This window comes from Atractosteus spatula, chromosome 2, assembly GCF_055471065.1.
Source record: "Atractosteus spatula isolate fAtrSpa1 chromosome 2, fAtrSpa1.hap1, whole genome shotgun sequence".
Taxonomy (NCBI): domain Eukaryota; kingdom Metazoa; phylum Chordata; class Actinopteri; order Semionotiformes; family Lepisosteidae; genus Atractosteus; species Atractosteus spatula.
The window spans coordinates 73,646,885-73,659,815 of NC_142707.1; the positions used below are offsets into that span (position 1 = coordinate 73,646,885).

At 36.0% G+C, this 12,931-nt stretch overlaps 1 pseudogene; it reads right to left on the reverse strand.

Annotated features, from left to right (window-relative positions):
* Positions 1-10,404: 10,404 nt before the first annotated feature.
* On the reverse strand, positions 10,405-11,326 carry LOC148840247 (trace amine-associated receptor 13c-like; annotated as a pseudogene).
* Positions 11,327-12,931: the final 1,605 nt, after the last annotated feature.

Genomic DNA, 12,931 nt, shown 5'->3' on the forward strand with positions numbered 1-12,931 from the left:
TCATTCCAGAGAAACTAGTCAAGAAACTCAGTGCACTGGGTCTCAACACCACCCTCTGCAACTGGATTCGGGACTTTCTGACAGGTAGACATCAGGCTGTCAGGCTTGGAAACCACACCTCCGACACACTAACTCTGAACACTGGGGTCCCCCAGGGGTGTGTGCCTAGTCCATTACTCTACTCCCTCTATACCCATGACTGTAAGGCCAAACACAACACCAACTCCATCATCAAGTTTGCAGATGACACCACAGTTGAAGGTCTGATCACAGACAATGATGAGAGGGCCTACAGGGAGGAGGTCAATCTCCTTACAACGTGGTGTGAAGACAACAACCTCACCCTCAATGTCAGCAAAACCAAAGAGCTGATCGTTGATTTCAGGAAACTGCAAAACGGACATGCTCCTATCCACATCAACGGGACTGAAGTGGAAAGGGTCAGTAACTTCAAATTCCTTGGCGTCCATATCATCAAGGATCTCACATGGTCTCTCAACGCCACCTGTCTGATCAAGAAAGCGCAACAGTGCCTATACTTCCTAAGACGGTTGAAGAAGGCTAAGATATGTCCCCAGATCCTCACTAACTTTTACAGATGCACTACAGAAAGCACACTGACAGGTTGCATCACAGTGTGGTATGGCAACTGCAGTATTGCTGACTGCAAAGCTCCTACAGCGGGTGGTGAAAACTGCCCAGTCCATCACTGGGGTTGCCCTCTCATCCATCGAGGACATTTATGACAGACAGTGCTTGAGGAAAGCTCTAAGCATCATCAAAGACCCCACAAACCCCAGCTATAGACTGTATGACCCCCTACCATCTGGAAAACAGTACCGGAGCATTAGGGCCCGGACTACCACACTCAGAGACAGTTTTTACCCCCGCACTATCAAACTACTAAACAGCCTCTCTCACCTATGATCTGAACCTCACAGTGCCTTCTTTCTTACCAAAAACTCAAACACACATTGAAATCTACCTCTACCTTACATATCAAAAAGCTCACTCCCCATAATTTCTATACTTTTATTTCATTCTGTTGATGCATGTTTTTGCACATCTGATGTTGTTTTGCACATTACCTGTTACCTTTTTGTTGTTTTGCACATTGCCTGTGGTTGTTTTTGCACACTGTCTGTTGTTGTTTTTGCACACTGCTTGTTGTCTCTGTCTTTCTGTTATTATACAATTGTATTGTTGTTTTTTTGTACTACTTATCGTCTGAGAGCTAGCTAAATAGCATTTCACTATACCATATACCTGTATATGAGTATAATGACAATAAACTTGAACTTAAACTTAAATCACTCAAATTTTATTAATAATAAATTAATATCATGAATGAACATGAATGAGTTAGCAAATATGAACACTATCAATGGTGAGAATAAAAAAGAGTTCTACCAGTTTACAACATGATTTTAAACTTTAAACAAAATTGTATGTACATATTTTAGAATTATAATATTGTGGTGCCCTTGCAGGACGCCTTAGTGGCTACACACCGGGGGAAAGAATGTGCCGCAGGGTGATGGACTGAGTCATGTAAATAGTTGTGTAGAGAGATAGTAAGCACGGCTGTAGTTGTGTTGTTTTTTAGCCCTGTTTCTCCCAAGACCTGTATCAACCCTAACCTTGCGTGCCTGTTCCCATTGCTGCCCTTCTGTATTCAAACCTTTGTTCAAGAAATGTTATGGTGTCTGTTGCTCTTGTTGGCGGACAGATGTCCAAAATAAAGAGGTGCCTGTGCATCCAAATTTCCCGCACAAACCCCCGAGTTGCTACATTGGTGTCAGCAGTGCAATGGGATGGACAGCAAGTGGCACCACCTTCCAAACTCTGAAAAGTGCCAGCTTGTAATCACAGTAAAACACTATGTACTTTTTAGAATCTGCTTAGTAGGGAATATAATATGGAATCGTGTATCTAAAGAAATTAATGACGACATTAATTTACGGATCTAAATATAATATATTTATATAGCTCAAAATCTTACCGTAGTCCACTTTCTTTGCAAACATCTGCATCTATTTGACTCATTCACTCGTGATTACTTTGGAAACATTTTGCCTGCCCTTTTCAGCTATAGCTAAGCAGAACTCACATTCTGGAAGCTGGGGTTCCAATCCTGCTCACGACATGAGTTCTCCTTTAACAAATAAGCATTTCTTTTAAAAATTACTAAAATAGTAAATATTATGGACAAAGTATTGAATTTTCGGGTATTTCTAAATATCACAACATGTTTAAAGTTAAATTAGATCAACAACATAAATGGACAAACGTGTATACTGTCACCATTGGGAGAACAAAATAGATCAAACCGGTTTAATTCAAGTCAATTCAAAATACCTTATTCATTCAAGTGGGGCATTTAAAGACAAACCTTTAAACAAAATCGTATATATAACAATTATAATCAAGAATAACAAAACGGTATTACAAAGACTGTTGAAACTGAACTATAATAATATATCTGATAATTATTAACAATATAAATTTATAAATAACAAATTATAATTTCAAACTGCTTGCATTTTGAAATTGTGTTTTGTTTGGGGTGATTTGCCACTGTTTTCACAGCTGAAAATAAACAGAATGCAACATTATAATAAAAAAAAATCAACAGACCAAGCACAATCTGAACAGAACCCAGGCACCTCTGCACTGATAAGTCACACAGATGTTTTACATTGTAGCTAGTCGACAAATTAAACAGAAAACTCAGTAAGTATAATTTGTATTTTACCATTTGTATATGAAAGTGCTAGTTTTATGTATAGGCTAGAGATATATGTGTAATAACTAAGTTACTCTTAAAATATAAAAATTGGATGTACTATACACATCATGTGTGCTGCGCAACAGCTTCATACACTGACACAGTGAAGATAAAATTAGGTTTTCTTTTGTTCATATTTTATTTTGAAAATATTAAGTAGTTTTTTTGTGTATATGAAAAATTCAGAACATATATTAGACATCAGAAAAGAATGTTCTTTAAGTGCATTTAGCTTGAATTGTCGCTGTGTGTTTACCTTACAAAACAAACATTATTGTGGCCCCAACATTCTGTAGTGCATGCAGGCATTCCTGTGTTTTTTTAGAAGAATGTGTCGAATGAAAGCACTATGACAGACTGGAAGCAAAGCACACATATCACTTTGATATCATGATGCTAGCATGACCATCATTAGTATATCATACTGTATGCTGACCATGAGAGTGGGTGACAAGAGGATAGTTAAAATGCTTTTTGACTATGGTAGTTTTTCTACTCAAATAATATGCTGTTGAAAAGGCTAGTTATCAATAATAATATTACACAATAATAATAATAATAATAATAATAATAATAATAATTGCTAACACTTACAGATGCAGCCATTCAAAGTGAGCGGTACAGACACGTACCGGAGGTAATTGGCTACGGTGTCGCACATTGTGACGCACGATGACGCGCGGTACCGCGGTACTTGATTGGTTGACCGACAGGGGCACTCGTGGTCCGTTGGTCTGTCGTAGAAAGATTTATAGTAAACGTCTTTACTGTGCCCGTTGTAATATTGAATATTTATATGGAATTTTACCACTGATGGGAAATCTTAGTAGCTGAGCATAAAAAGAATAGGAGCATACTGTAACGCGTGTGAAGGCCATAAACGATATTAATTTTGGAACATAAACATACAGTATATGGCTGGTCTTGGTACTTTAAAGAAAAAATACACACCAGTATTCCATTTCTCCCTAAACATTTTAAGCATCGAAGTCTTTAACTAAAGAGATACCGGAGTCAACAAGCATACTTTTAGAATTTGATTAAAAGGGAATATAATATGGAATCGCGTATCTAACGAAATTAATAACGATATAATTATATTCATGTACCGCAACACAAGAATACTACACGCTGTACGATGTCTGTTGATAATGTTTGTGGGGCTTTTTCAGCACTCTGCATGTGACCTTGCTGGTGACGCTGTGGGCTAGGTTCCTGACTCCCATGTCACAAGGTCTGCGATCGAATCCCACTGGAACTATGACTTTTTTTTTAACAAACATTTCTTTGAAAAAATGAAACGTTTCCCTTGGTCAGAGATTAAATAAAACCTCACTCGCACCAAACAAATTTATATTTCTAAATATCACAACATGATCGGATTTAAGTCTTTTTAATAACAATGAATAGTCACCTATGCGTTACAAAATAAACATTTATATTGATTTGAATCGCGTTTTGATTTAAATCGTAAACGCGTGTTTAAATATATGTGTTTAAAGGCGATATACTGTATAAAAGCGCTGATTCGTATGGAATGTGTTCCGCCGGGGATTCAAAATTTTTTTTTTTTTAATCGCGTATCTAAGGAAAATTGCAGTATAACTTTGTTCATGCACAAACAGTGGCATGTTACATTATTAATTTGGGTGTCTCCTCTTGCCAGAAAGCTCTAAATTGCATTTTGAGTGCGGTTTTTTACTTTTTCTAAATTGCAACCCATAAATAAAGCTGATACAGCTTAGACTTACTGTATTCTAAACTGTATTACAGCAGCACATTGGACAATGCAATGTAAATTGCAAAAATGCACTTGGAATCTGTCCAAGCCCTACTACGAAAATTATTTAAACTGCGACACTTATCATTCATCTTTAAATAAACTTTATTTTATATAGCGTTTTAAGCGAATAGGTAATTAGATTGCTCATAAACCTAATCGCTTTTTCTACATAAACACAGCGTGATTGCTCTCTGAAAATGCTTTTCCTTTATATTTAGGCTCAGATTTCAACTATAGATCGTATTATTATAAACTTTCTTGGAAAAATGTCTTTTATGTAAACCATGTTTACTATTAATTCATTTAGGGCTAAAATACGTTCATTGTCTTCCAATCTAGTTGAGTTGATATTGGAAGCTTGCCACGCCCGGACTGTTACACCAATGCATTAGCATGTTAAAGCGATTTCATTGAGGAGCCTAGCTTTTTAACTAGCAAGTACTGTTCTTCCTTTGAAAATACCTGTGAAACTGGTTTAATTCGTCACAGCCAGCACTCCCGCAGAGAGGGGGGTTGTACTCGTTAATGTCCAATGACATACAAGTGGAAAGATTACAGATTTTAATCGTCTTTTTTTTGAACCAGGGAAAATCTGATCATGTTTCTCTATAACAATAATAAAAAACTTAATTTTACATATCACCTTTAAAAGTGGCATCTCAAAACAATACAGTAGATGTAAACCACAGATTACAAGGTAAATACCCAGACAAACGCAAACGCGTTTTTAATAAAATGCTTTCATTCATTCAACAGAGAGAGAGCGTAAAACCTGGGTGTAACAGCTGTTCCTTTTTCTGATCACTCACTCTCTGAGATACATGGGAATCCAGGCTTTTTTATCAACGCTTTCTTTTCCGTATACCAGATCTTATGGAACCACTTCAGAAGGGTGTCAGCCAGTCAGATTCCAGGAATCGGTACTTTAAAGGAAAAATACACACCAGTATTCCATTTCTCCCTAAACTTTTTAAGCATCGAAGTATTTAACTAACATGTGAAATAGCGTGTGAAAAAGTGGTAGTTTTAAGCTTTTCTGCTAATATAATATGGAATCGCATATCTAAAGAATTTAATAACGATATGATTATATTCGTGTACTGCGACAGGGCTGTGTAGGGCTGTTTCGCCTCTCTCTTCATGCGACTGTACCAGGAAGAGGATTTCTTTCTATTCGAAACGTGTATTTTAAAAGTTTAAGAAGTAAAAACCTTACAGCGTACACAGATTTCTAAACTGATCAGGATCGTTATCTTTGTCTTATGCATAATAATGTTCACCGCTCTGTCCAGCAAATTAATACTTTATTTTATATAGCGTTTTAAACGAATAAGTAATTAGATTGCTCATAAACCTAATCACTTGCTTTTTCTTTTTATTTAGGCTCAGATTTCAACTATAGATCGTATTATTAATAACCATAATAACAACCAACCAACAAAAACAACCATATAAACATAATACCAACCAAAAACATAGATAACAACCACAATACAAAATCAAATATATCAAACCATTATACTCTCGCAAATTCCTCCAATTATCATAATCCCGCCCCTTATGCAAAACCAAACCCTCCTCCCATCCCAGTTTATCCTCTTTATCATAAACAAAATCCACCTCAATTTTCAACATAAAGCATTACACAAAATCAATACCTCAACACTCCATACTCAACAACGATAATTCACAAACAGCCAGAACATGTAACTCCACATTCCCAAACAGACCTAATTTCCATAGCCCCGCCCCTTATGCAAAACCAACATCCCTCCCCTGTTCTCTCTCTCCCCTGGCGTTTGTAATCATTTTTATTTTTAAATAAATTTTAGCAAAGTCATGTATTTTAAAAATCTTAAGATTTCTATATCTATGTCTTTATTTAGTGGTTTCATTAGTGACAAAGGCTAAACTTTCTTGGAAAAATGTCTTTTATGTAAACCATGTTTGCTATTAATTCATTCAGGGCTAAAATATGTTCATTGTCTTCAAATGAAAGAAGGGTTCCTTTCGCAGTGGTCGGGTTGAAATTAGAAGCTTGCCACGCTCGGACTGTTATACCAACGTATTAGCATGTTAAAGCGATTTCATTGAGGAGCCTAGCCTTTCTTAACTAGCACTGTACTTACTGGGTTTTTGAGGGGGGGGAGGTGTCTTTCGCTGTGAAACCATTTCAGAAAAAAAAAATTAAATTTAATAAACGATTAAGGGTATTTACCTTGTAATCTGTGGTTTACATCTACTGTATTGTTTTGAGATGCCACTTTTAAAGGTGATATGTAAAATAAAGTTTTTTATTATTGTTATAGAGAAACATGATCAGATTTTCCCTGGTTCAGAAAAAAGACGATTAAAATCTGTAATCTTTGCACTTGTACAGTATGTCATTGGAAAATACAATCAGTTTCTGCTTTGTGTAAGGATGGTTTCAAAAAGTAATCTAAGTGGTGAGAAAGCTGTGCTCCTCAAAGCGCTTTACAGGATAAAAACAATAACAACAATCGTGGCTGGGTAAACGATTTTTTTTATAGAAATACAAAATGAGATACTGTATAATGATGTCCATGAACAAAGTTATACTGCTATTTTCCTTAGATACGCGATTAAAAAAAATAAATTTTTTGAATCCCTAGCGGAACACATTCCATAAGAATCAGCGCTTTTATATATCGCCTTTAAACACATATATTTAAACACGCGTTTACGATTTAAATCAAAACGCGATTCAAAACAATATAAATGTTTATTTTGTAACGGATAGGTGACTATTCATTGTTATTAAAAAGACTTAAATCCGATCATGTTGTGATATTTAGAAATATAAATTTGTTTGGTGCGAGTGAGGTTTTATTTAATCTCTGACCAAGGGAAACGTTTCATTTTTTCAAAGAAATGTTTGTTAAAAAATAAAGTCAATGGGAGTCGATCACAGACCATGTGACATGGGAGTCAGGAACCTAACCCACAGCGCCACCGGCAAGGTCACATGAGGAGTGTTGAAAAAGCCCCACAAACATTATCAACAGACATCGTACAGCGTGTAGTATTCTTGTGTTGCGGTACATGAATATAATTATATCGTTATTAATTTCGTTAGATACGCGATTCCATATTATATTCCCTTTTAATCAAATTCTAAAAGTATGCTTGTTGACTCCGGTATCTCTTTAGTTAAAGACTTCGATGCTTAAAATGTTTAGGGAGAAATGGAATACTGGTGTGTATTTTTTCTTTAAAGTACCAAGACCAGCCATATACTGTATGTTTATGTTCCAAAATTAATATCGTTTATGGCCTTCACACGCATTACAGTATGCTCCTATTCTTTTTATGCTCAGCTACTAAGATTTCCCTTCAGTGGTAAAATTCAATATCTACAACGGGCACAGCAAAGACGTTTACTGTAAGTCTTTCTACGACAGACCAACGGACCACGAGTGCCCCTGTCGGTCAACCAATCACGTACCGTGGTACCGAGCGTCATCTTGCGTCACAATGTGCGACGCCACCTGCAGTACATGTCTGTAACGCACACTTTGAATGGCTGCATCTGTACTTCACATTGTGCAACATAGACTTATGCTTTTTGATAGAATGTTATTGCATGTATGAAATCATGTAATGACACGGTAAAGGGTTCAAATGAGAATATTCAACTATTGTAGTCTCATAGATTTATTCCTCCATGCTCATTGTCAGTTTCGTAGAATAGTTTTCTCTGGTCTTTCATAGATCAGTGTGTTTCTCATGTACTTTGGAATAACAAAAAAGCTGTCTACTCAGTAAAAGCCATTGAAGAGTGTAATTAATCCTTCAATTTCAATTTGTTTAATTGTATGTGTCAGTGTACAAAAGTAAATTAGTTTACTTTTAGTTTACTAATTAGTTTACTTACTTAGTTGACTTACTTATTATATTTTGTTAGAAAAGGTTACCTGTGCATTGCCTTATGTTGCTTGCCTTATGCGATAAGTAAAAAGTTATCACACAACTATAACGCTATCCATTAAGAACACTCTTTATTTTAAATTAAAAAGCACTAAACTTAAGTTTTTTAATATTAAAAAGTTTAGTTACAGGTTATTTTAGTTAAATTTGAACCAAATTAAACTTCATGACAAAAATATGAGAAAACTAATTCAGTTTTATTCAGTCAATTCAGGTGTATTCCATGCTGAGAAGACACAACATTTCGGTGTGAATTGAAAGTGTACGACTAAAATGTGACTGTCTTATGGGCATTTTAGCTGACAAAGACTGTGACTAAAACAAAAACTGATGAATAAATTAACACTGCATCTTTAGCAGCAATTACAGCTGCAAGTATTTTTGGGTCAGTTTCTATCAACTTCGCTTACCAGTTTGGTACATTTACTATTGTTTTTGGAAGATTTGCTCACGTTTTCTCAAGTTGTTTGCAGAATTTTTCCAAAATTCTAGCTCTGAATTGGGTTTTCTTCAAAGATTTTACCAGCACTTTTCTCAAACTATGTTCCCATCAGTTTATGTACATTTCCCAGTCCTTGCTGATGAGAAACAGAACTATAATATAATACAGGTGGATAATTTGTATCTGACTATCTCAACAATTTAAAAGGGATCATTCACCTCACCTCAGACAGGCTCCCAGGAGTTACCAGTTCACCAACAGATTAACAACAGACAGGTAGATTGCAAAATTAAAGTTTTTATTCTATGGTACTTGGTACAACAAGGTATGACTCAAAACCAAACACATTTAAAACTTAGTCCCAAGTAATGAGAAGAAAAATCCATCCCGAGGAGCATTCCTTAATGACCGCACAGTTCCTTTTCTCTCTACCAGGTTGCTACAGACCACAAAAAAGATCTTCCACAACCCCACTTTCCTTAAACAGCTTAGTTCAGCCTTCCAGGCAACACATACATTTGCTGTACCAAAGAAAGAAAAACACACTGTGCACAGTACGCTGGTACTTGTTGGTAATCCCTTCATTTCCAAACCAGACATTCCATTAGACCTCCTTTACCCTGGCCGTCCTCAACAACAAACAGGGTAAGATCAAAAGTTGTAAGAAACCCTGTTCTACTGGGTGAACTCTCTTAATTTTGTGCAACTAGATGTATAACTGGAGTCAACCTTTAATGGTTCTTATAACCCAAACTCTACACTGGCATGAAAATACCCGCTCATTTCAGTACTTTGCAAATTTCCCCACAGAAGACACATTATTTAACACCAGCAATTTCCAAGAGCTTTTTTCAATGGTCTTGATTGTTTTACACTCATACTTTTTGATTTGAGGAGCATTTTCAAATCTGATGGCTGGGGGGCTTCAGGGACAGATTGCAGGATTGCTCTCTGGAAACCCCAGCTGGGTTAGGCTTAGCATTCCCACACTACTACAACATGAACTCTCTACTTCCGCTAGCCGGAACTGACCATAACTCCAAGATTTGAATGTGATGTGAGAACGTCTGGATGTTCAGGGGGAAAAGCTGACATACTGTAAATAACCCAGAGGCTTCTTGCAGGCCCTGTCGGTATGTAGATTGCCGATTATCATGGTGTTACATTTTTTTCATCTCTCGTTTGTTGCTGTCTCTGTCCTTAGGTTTTACGTCCTTACTGGCGGAGCACCTTCACACACCAAACTTACCACCTTTGACTGTGAAGTAATTGACAGTTAGACAGACAAACAGTGTGTCATTTAATTCAACTCAGTGAAGACTACTGTCTACTGTATTGTTAGTTGTCTGCTGTATTGGTCAGGAAGACCAAAAAGAAAAGGGGAGTGGACCATAAAAAACACTGGCCATTACTTACAGATCTCAAGTAAACACAGTCACAGCACTATCCAACATACAAGACATTTTCATGCTTGTCTTGAAACAGATTTATAAATGAGGATGCTGTACAACATTTTAAACGTGAATATGAGTTTCAATGACTTCTGAAACCAAGGATAAAGTAAGGCATAGAGAATTGGATTGACACAAGAGTTAAGATAAACTATTACAGTAGGAGTGAAGAGAGCCGATGTCATAGATACATTAACATTTCCTTCAATGAGTATCCAGATGTAAAATGGAATCCAAAAAAGAAGAAAGGCAAGCACTATAATTCCTAGCTTTTTGGCAGCTTTTCTTTCCGATAATTTGGAAATTTTACCTGTGTTTTCTCGCACATGCTTTCTTTCTGCTGAAGAGCTGATTACTTTTGCATGTCTTTTGGCTACTAAAAAAATTTTCACATATAGAGCTATCATTATAAAACAAGGCAAAATGAAAGTATTTATCAGATTAATTATTTCCCATATTTCACTAACTTTAAACAAACACTCTCCAAGACAGGAATTTAGCTTATCTGCACCATCAAAATTTCCATTTAGATAAAGAAAAGCCAACATGTAAGATGGTGATAACAGCCAGCTAAATAGTATTAATAAATGCATGACATTAACTGTTATCCTAGTAGTATAAAGTAATGGGTCACAAACAGCAAAATAGCGGTCAATGGCTATTAAAACCAAATTACTGAGAGAAACTGATATAAGAACAGAGTCAAAAAACTTATAAACAGAACACAGCATATCTCCAAAGTACCAACAAGTTTCTATTAAAGCTGTCATACTTAAAGGCAATACAATCAGTCCTACTAGAAAGTCTGCCACAGCCAGAGAGAGCAGAATGAGGTTAGTTGGTGTGTGGAGCTGCTTAAAATGAGAGACGGAGATAATCACAACCAGGTTTCCACACACAGTTAGGGTAGCCATCATTACCAGCACTGTGTATAAAGCAGCATAAGCTACTTTAGATCGCATTTCTTTTAGACAAGATGCATTGCTCGAAGGAAAACAATAATGCACAGCCTGAGGTTCTTCTGCATGAGTGGTTTCCATTGGACTGGAAAAATCTGTTGAAAGTTAAATCCACAACAAATTGTAGAAAGAAAACAGCGAAAAGGCATAGGAAGGATTACAAAACAATGAAGGTATTTAGGAATATCTCAAAGTGTTCAAGGAGTTTGAGTTTTACTCCTAATCTTATGTACATTAATAGGTCACTGCCCCCTCCTACTCCTGCTGTAAGGAGGAGCTGATGACTCTTCATTGGTGAGAAATCTGTGAATTGACAGATTCAGAGTCTGAACGGAGCTTGGAGAATAGATATATCTTGTTTACTAAACCTTGAAAATGCTAATTAAGTATTTCTGAAGAAAAATAACATTTAGCATTTAATTAAATCTAAAAGTATGAAAAACAGCCTCTTACAGAAAGTATGATATGCATTTTACCGCATGCAAATTAGATTATGTTAATAGTATCCGGAATCACCTTGTAAAACTGCCAGGTGGAGCTAATAAAGCTTAACCTCTCATATACAGCATTTGAGCTGTCACCAGAAAACACTCGGTTTCAAATCCCGATCACTGATGAGAGATAATCTTTATTCAATTAAGAATTTAAGTTGTATACTCTTTAGACTTTTAAATTTAAACTGTGTATTACAGCATGTTAATCACTAAGAATTAAAAAGTTGGTATATTTGATGAAAGCAAGATTGCTCAGTTGGACAAAAGTACACAACACCTACCACCTTTATCATAAATATTTTAATTATGCAGTAATATTTTATGCATCAAAGTCTTTATGAAGATATTACTAATAGTATTAATAATGAATGACCTTTGACAAGCTGTAAACTCAAAGTATTAGTCTGGTCCACTGAATCTCCTATTCACCATGCCTTTCACATGCTCATAAATTATATTAATTTAGGAACATAAACATATTATGTAAACTGTATATGGCTGGTATTGGTACTTTAAAGAAAAAATACACACCAGTATTCCATTTCTCCCAAAACATTTTAAGCATCAAAGTCTTACATGTGGTTATTTTGGAAACATTTTTATGCGCTCCTTCTGACCATATTACTGTACGTTTATATACTTTGTGAGAAAAGTGATAGTTTTAAGCTTTTCTGCGAACAAAAGCATACTTTTAGAATTTGATTAATAGGGAATATCATATGGAATCGTGTATCTAAAGAAATAAGGATATAATTATATTCATGTACTGTAGCACAAACAGTAGTATAAGACGTTCTATTGATACTGTATGTGTACAGAGTGCTGGCTGGCTGGTTGTGCCAAAAATAAATAAAGTGCCATTTTTCACTCCACAAGGTCTGAGTCTCTGCGGCCGTCCTCGCTGAACCCGAATTCGCTACATTATTAATATCTTCCGTGTCGCATTAACGTTGGAATGTTCCTTCTTTGCAAGTTTCAAGGGAGGCGATACACAAGTGTCCCCTCTTTAACTCTTCAGTTTACAGAGAAATTTCACCAGAGCCTCACAACATTGTCCAGTAGTACT